The sequence below is a fragment of the Pelmatolapia mariae genome, linkage group LG12 (assembly GCF_036321145.2).
Source record: "Pelmatolapia mariae isolate MD_Pm_ZW linkage group LG12, Pm_UMD_F_2, whole genome shotgun sequence".
In the NCBI taxonomy this organism is placed as follows: Eukaryota; Metazoa; Chordata; class Actinopteri; order Cichliformes; family Cichlidae; genus Pelmatolapia; species Pelmatolapia mariae.
Window position 1 is genome coordinate 29087227 of NC_086237.1, and position 6210 is coordinate 29093436.

At 39.2% G+C, this 6210-nt stretch overlaps 1 pseudogene; it reads left to right on the plus strand.

The window, feature by feature from the left end:
* The first annotated feature begins 1112 nt into the window (after positions 1–1112).
* On the plus strand, positions 1113–4908 carry LOC134638300 (uncharacterized; annotated as a pseudogene).
* Positions 4909–6210: the final 1302 nt, after the last annotated feature.

Genomic DNA, 6210 nt, shown 5'->3' on the forward strand with positions numbered 1-6210 from the left:
ACTTTCAACAGATTTTTCCTCTTGGACACCTACTGTACCTGTGGGCCAAGTTTCATCCATATTCACTACAATATTACTCAGAAATCACAGTAAACCTGCATTCAGTGCAATACAGTCAATACAATAGAATTGTCAATTTTAAAAATTCATTAAAAACCACGGCTCGCGATAAGGAGCCGGCTCGCGTCGTTCGCGTCAAAGATCCGGCTTTTTGCAACTATGTGTATTTATACATTTTGTGGCTTCCGCGCACGCAAATTTATATTGTTCAGTTTGCATGTTAAAAGCCACAAACATGTAGCTAACTATAGGTTTTCTTGTGGAACTGAGAACTGTCCTGCCACTTTCAGAACATTTTCTGCCTTTCATTCACATATGCCTAGGAATCACAGAACAAGAAGGGAGACCACCGAGGAGGAGTTTTATAAGTTCACTGGTGACCTCAGCTGTCAAGTTCCTGGATGTGGGTATGCTGCACAAAACTTTACAACTCTGTGCCCATCTCAGATTTCACATCAAAGACGGGAAAAAAGTATTATGTCCATTTCCAGCCATATTTCTCGAAAACATAAGTAGACAGTTCAGCAGTCAAGGCAACAAGAAATTGGGGAATTTGCCATAATACAAGGACAGGACACAGTTAATCTATTAGAAGACAGTTGGCTTTGTGTAATTTAAAAATGCAGGCTAAAATGCTCTTGCCAACCAGCACTATACAGAGCATCATAGAGGAATTTCAGGATCTTCGCAGCTGTGCAATGCACGATGTTCTTGCAATACTGTCTGACAAACTGTCTTTATTTAATATTCCACAAGCAGAAGTAGACAAAATCAATCAATAACTTTTTTCATAGAGGACTTTATATATCTGAGACGCAGTAGGTTTCCTGACAAGTCTTTAAAAGCAAAACATCACTATTTGTTACATTATGCCAGACCTTCCCAAAGTGTGGGGCCCGCAGAGCCATGGCAGGCGGGGCGCGGGATGAAAAGGGAAAAAAAAACCAAAAACGCTTGGACACTGCTAGCACGGTGCACCCACAGAAACGCAAAGCAGGAGATGAAGCATGGCTGAATATGTTTCCAAACCAACTTCATTCTAAGCCAAAAATATGGTGAAGAATATCTTCCCTTTGGCTTCACCTGCACAAGTGCCAAGGTAGGTCTCCCCTGCAGAATTGCTTTTCCCTGCATAGGGAGCACGCACTGGGCTCTTCAAATCATGGACAAACAGGATCCCACATTCTTGATTTTTAGTTCACAAACACTTGTTGTAATGACTAACTACTCCTGACATTTTGGAGATGTTAGCTCTTTATACAGTAAAGTTACAGCGGGATACAAATAATATCAGGCTGATCCTGCCACGATTTGTCCCCCCGGTTCAAATCAGGGACAAACAGTATCCCACAGCTGTTTATGTTTTTAAACCCATTTTGCACAGAGAGGCATTTTTTGAAAAATGTATTGATAGCAATGTTGAATATTATTACACAGGAAAAAAACAACTACACATAAAATAATCACACCGTGATGCCTCTGCCTTTCTGCGTGTGTAAATGTAAGCGTGTAAAACCTGCAGATAGTCAGATTAACAGTAACAGTATTTCGTCTCTATCTGCCATTCTGCAATTCATCTCATGTAAACAATAATGTGATGTGAAAAAAGGCGCATACCTTTGACGTTGCGTGACGAACTCTATATTCCTCGTCCACACGTAAACGCAAAAAAGGAGTTTTAAAAAAATCTCCGTTTGGACCACTCATTCGTTTGTGGACCCTTAGGTTTGATAGCAAGCACTCGTATTTCAAAGCATGTACAAGAACAGTGCATAACTTTGTCAACTTATGCAAGACTGAACGGCATCAGTTACTGCAGTCCTACCTCTCAGTGGGCCAAATGTTTCCACCTATAGTTCAAATCATTGGAGAAACAAGTGATTAGAATCCTCATCTTTACAACGCTCTCATTCAAGAAGCTGTGGCAAACTTTGGATGTGTCAGCATACCATTCTACACATGTACTTAGACAGTATGATATTGAAGAGCTTTTTGGGGCTCACATTGTTTGGTAGTTAATTAACACGGATAACATAAACAAAAGTAGACACTGAATCTAACACCATTAACCTTTCATTGGTAATGGTAGGACTAAGGGTGGAAATTGTGGCAAACTGTAAAATATAGTGTATTTTTCGATGTATTTTTCAACTTTTCAATGCAAGTCCTTGAGTTTGTAGTTCTTTTGCAGTCCTGGGATTGATTTTCATCTTTAGACAAGGTCCCCAAAACTGCCTTGCTGTTAGTACTCAATCCTAATTGCAGGGTTCATCTTTTAGTGAGGACATATTTGTTGAAATAGCCATATAAAGTTGCTTCTTTTTTTTTTAGATGGCAACAGACCAAAGAACCTGAATGACACCATTTCTCTGGAGCTTTGCCCTGCTGCATCAGCTGAAACATCAAGCCATCCACCTCACCACTCCTCCTCCATGTCCATCACTATGTACAACCATTACTCCAGCTCTTGGGTCTCACACTTACAGATTCCTTGGAAAGATTTCCACTCTGATCACAAGAGGAGACAGAGCTCATCCAGAGGACAGGAGAAGTATGGTTAGAATTGTTGTGGACGCCATGCAAGTTCTCTGCAGAAAGTCTGTGAAGGTTCTCAGTCATCCAGGTCATCATAGTCAAAGGAGTTTGCAAAGAAAAGCGTCTGGACTTCTTTAAGTTGCTTGAAGACGTTCCACCTCTCATCCGAGAAGCTTCTTCAGTTCTAAGGTCAAATGGCCGAGAGTCCCAGATTTAAACCCAGTGGGAGTATCCCCCCAAAGAGGGACAAAGGACTCCCTGGTGATCCTCTAATCCATTTAGACATTGGACCTTAGAACTGAAGAAGCTTCTCGGATGAGAGGTGAAACGTCTTCAAGCAACTTAAAGAAGTCCAGACGCTTTTCTTTGCAAACTCCTTTGACTTCTCTGCAGAAACCCTAAACGTGCATCTTGTGAAGAGGTTGCTAAGATCATTGTAAACAGATACCCTCAAACATTTGCAGATTTTACTGAAAAGGGAGAAAGACTGGGTTGTGGACATTATTCACTACTAAGAAGCATCAAATCTAGAGTTGAACAAGTTAATCGAGATAATACAACACATAGACTTCGTCAAACAAAGAGAACCAGGAATGAAGAAGACTGCAGTCCCAACAGTAATGCAACCCCACCTAAAAAAGTCAGATGCCTTGTTGATAGCTATGGTTGTATTAATTGGCAGCCAGTTGAACTTCCTGAGGGGGAAACGCCAGCTTCTTTAGAGGAAAAGAAAGACATCCTGTTAACAATTTTTAATTCACAAGGACCTGGAGCTGTGGAGAGACCTGATGTGGATGACTTCATGTGCCTCACATATATTTCTCAGCGCCAGCTTATCAACAGTTGTCCCTCACTTTCAGTAGCTGAAATTCAGGAGCAGTGGCCATTCTTGTTTACTCGAAAAGGTCTTTTGAACCACTTTCACAAACTCACAGGTATTGATATCAGTGAGCGCTTAAGTCATCCCTCATAATCAAAGGCAGAAGGATTATTAACTATTTCTCCAGCCAGAAGCTCAAATGGAACCTTGGTATAAGGACACTCATCCAGCAGATAGAAAGTGAGGAAGTTTTGACCAACAACAAGGTTGGCACAGCAGCCATACTTCTCATGATGAAGTATTACAAGGAAAATGAAGACTCCCTCTTTGTCTTAGCAGATGTAAGCTTCTTTAATACAGCTTTAGGTTTAATGCTGTTGCTTGCTGTCCTGTTTTTTTTGCTACATAAAATGTCTTGGTCCTTTTTCTGGCAGGAAACATCTATCAGGATGTCCCTTGAAGCAGAGAGCAACCTGCCAATCACCCCAAGGCTGATTATGCTTGGTAAGAAGTCATTTTTGAAATAGAACTGATTAGACCATATTACAATTTCTGTTTGGCAGACAGGTATCCAGTCTCTGTTTATTTAGCTCACATTTCTGTAATTTCCTTTATAAACCAAGGTTGTTGGACATGTGTGTCAGTGAATCCAGCAAAGTAACAATATCAAATTTCACATTACATATTACTGATCAACATGGTAGTCTAGCTACATTAACAGCAGAAATACTGAAGTCAATACTGTAAAGTTTAACAGCAGCACACACTATAAACTCCAAAATAACCATATACAGTTGATGGAACTCAGTTGATGGTAATTTAATTGGGCTGACTCTTTGTTAGGTGTGTTTAATGTGCAGAATAATTACCAATTATGTATAATCATAATATGTTAACACGGACTACATAAGGCAATTAATAATTAACTGTACGTAGCTATTTGCTGTTTGATTATCTAGACAGTGTGAAGAAGTGAAGTATTGAAATTATTTTATGTTGCATAATGACAATGTTGCCCCTATACGTACAGGACAAAGTTCAATGACCGCCACCTGCTGGATGGTGAGTGCAGAGGGGCGTGTAATTGTTGAGCTGGACAAAGAGAACACCTTTGCTGGTGCGATGTCAGTCTTCTTTGGTTCATTCTATGTATTGAACCTGGAATACCAGGAGTCAGCGTGTGCAACATTGGAACTAATTCAGAGGTATGTTTGAACAGTTAGCTAATAGTGATAGATGATGAATGAATTATCCCTAAGTAGGTCATTTTTTCACATCACAACTCAATGTTACTGTATGTTACTATTTATTGTGGCATGCTTTAAGGTTTTTTTGTAAGGATAAACCCTGAAGAGGGAACAAAATGTACCTCCAAGGTTGGGACAAGCAGAAAGACTGGGACCACTATGAAGCGAAAGGTTGTTCACATTAACCCTCACGTCACAACTTTCCTCCAGCAGCTTACTGAATTTGAGTGGAAAACTTCAAATTAGGTAACTGTTGTTGCCATTTATAGTGCATTTCTTGTTTAATTTAAGTGAACAATGTGTTGTTACCTGTGTCTCCACAGACGATCCATGGCCCATGCTTTCTGGACATTTACACGAGGTGAACAACAATGGAGACAAGCTCTCTCGCCATCTTACAAGAAGCCGTCTCTGTCCAATAGGTTTTTTGAGTGCAACAGTTTTGATTTTTTTCCTTTTACCCATTTGTTAAAATTTATTTCAGCTACTTACACTTTAGTTGTCACATATATTGGCTCACCCTACAAATCAATGAACTCAGTCCACAAAGCAAGGTCAGGGTTCAGTGCAGGTCAGTCAAGTTCCTTCACACCACACACGCTCATCCATGTCCTTGTGGACCCTGCTTTGTACATTGATTTGGTGGTGTGAGCCAGTATTTTGGACAAAGTGTATATAAAGGCAGAAGTGTGAGGCTTGATATTATATTCATTACAATTCAGTTGATTTGTATGGTGCCAACAAAATGAATGCCAAGGCACTTCACATTTTAGGTTTAAGACCCTACAAAATATAACTAAGAAAACCCAACACTTGAGCATATGTTGTCTGCCATGATATGGATATGACATAATATCGTTATTGTTTGTACAACCATCTGAGAAAATACATGGATTACATGGTTTAGTAAAAACAAGTGCTTCCTCAATGAAAATATATTTTCAGTTCTTTTCAGTTTTTGATTTTGGAAATGTGTATTTCAGCAGGGAAAAATCAGAACAGAAATAAAAAGTGGTGTGAATTACATGGATTATATTTTGTGTGTGTTTCTATCTATCCATCCATCCATCTATCTAGATCAATCGATCAATAGTGGGTATATATATGTTTTTATATAAAAATATATATAAATAAATAAATGGTACATTTTTTTTAATACAATACAATTTTTTTGGAACCCTCCAGTCTCTTATAGTATGTTACTGTTTCCTTAAATTACGGTAAATTACGACCTGTTAAACAGTAAATGACCGGCTGTAGGAACACGGTATCCTCTAGCAGAGATTAATATTTTTGGTACTAATGATGCGTGATAACGGTAAGTTACTGATAAATATATGGCAGTTTATTACCTTGCAGCGGGCTTACAGTGACATACCGTGAATAAACGGTAGTATACCAATTTCTTAATAACAGTATGATGTTACTTTGTTGACGTAATTTACGACATAACGGTATCTCACTGGCGTCACTGTCGCCAGTGAGATACCGTAAAAAAAGCTACGGTGCGTTACCATAATTTGTCCAAGAGTATTATACCACAACAGC